This window comes from Sarcophilus harrisii, chromosome 2 (genome assembly GCF_902635505.1).
Source record: "Sarcophilus harrisii chromosome 2, mSarHar1.11, whole genome shotgun sequence".
NCBI lineage: Eukaryota > Metazoa > Chordata > Mammalia > Dasyuromorphia > Dasyuridae > Sarcophilus > Sarcophilus harrisii.
Genome location: NC_045427.1, coordinates 458173642 through 458175196, shown reverse-complemented (window position 1 = coordinate 458175196; position 1555 = coordinate 458173642). Strand labels below are relative to the sequence as shown.

General features: G+C 32.3%; 1 non-coding gene across 1 annotated transcript; it reads left to right on the top strand.

The window, feature by feature from the left end:
- Positions 1-818: 818 nt before the first annotated feature.
- LOC111718527 lies at positions 819-943 on the top strand. The gene has a single exon (XR_002769061.1). It is a non-coding gene; the product is annotated as a U6atac minor spliceosomal RNA (small nuclear RNA).
- The last annotated feature ends 612 nt before the right edge of the window (positions 944-1555 follow it).

The window sequence follows — 1555 nt, the reverse complement described above, 5'->3', positions numbered from 1 at the left end:
TCCTTATAGGGAAGGAAGAAACAGAAAAAAAAATGAAGTAGAAATAAAATAATGGGATATTTACTGTTCTAAGTCTGGCCTTGAACATGACATCTACAACATTCCCTACAATCTTTAAATATTTACAGGCTTTGTGTAAGGCATTGGTAACCACAAGAACATGTTCCTTAAAGACTGGGAAGATATGGAACAGGTCCATGCCCTGGGACTGTGAGCATAGGGATCCCTAGAAATTTTTGTAGCACTTATTTGTTTTCTTCCAATATATCCCTGAAGAAAAGCAAAAAATAAAAATAAAAGAAAACCTAAACCCACTAAAATAAGAAAATATGCTTACTTTGCAAGTAAAACAATACTGATCTTAAAAATGGTATGTGTAGAGATAATCTAAGGATCATAGGTCTCCCAGAAAAATGCAACAGGACAAAAATCCTTAACACCAGAATGCAGGAAAATAATAGAAAAGAACTGCCTAGAACTTCTGAAAATAGAAAATTAAAAGCAAGTTAAAAAAAATTCCTAGGTCACCTTGAGAAGAAAGATAAAAAGAAGGGTGCTACAATTACTGACATACTGATTACATTTAATAATTCAATGCAAAAACAAGTCCTGCAGCAGATCTGGAAAATGACCTTTAAATCTGAAGGAAAAGAAATTTAAATAATATAAGACTATTCTTCACTCATCAGAAAGCATAGGAGGGAATGGAACATTCAATTCTAAAGAGAAACAGAGCTCAAAATTCAGGCCAGGATGACCTATTCTAAAAATCTAACATTAAATATAAATCTAAAAGAAGAATTTTCAATAATAAAGAAGTGTTGTATGAAAGGAAAGAAGGTAAGCCTTCACTTTTTTGAGGATGTAAGAGGTCCTATTGTCTTTACAACACATGAAGTTAAGGTAATGCCACCTATTCTATGGCATCCAATCACATTTTATTTTATGGCCTGGTGTTTCTGATATAGGCCTTCCTTCTAAAATATATAGAGAATTGAGTGAAACATAAGAATACAAGTCTTTCTCCAATTAATAAAGGGTTAAAGGATATGAACAGACAATTTTTCAGATAAAAAAATTAAAGCCACTTATAGTTCATATATGAAAATGCTCTAAATCACTATTTATTAGAGAAATGCATATTAAAACTACTCTGAAGTACTACCTCACACCAATCAGATTCACTAAGATAACAAAAAAGATAATGATAAATGTTAGAAGAAATGTGGGAAAACTGGGACTCCACTGCATTGTTGATGAAATTGTGAACTGATCCAGCCATTCTGTAAAGCAATTTGGAACTATTCCCAAAAGGATATCAAACTGTGTATACTCTTTGATCAGGTAATAGCATCCCAAAGATATCATAAAAAAGGAGAAAGGATTCATATATGCAAAAATGTTTGTAACAACTCTTTTTGTGGTGGCAAAGACTTGAAACTGAGTGGATACCCATCAAATGGGGAATGGTTGCACAAACTGTGGTATTTGAATATAATGGAATGCTATTGTTCTATAAGAAATGATGAGCAGACTCATTTCAGAAAAGCTTGAA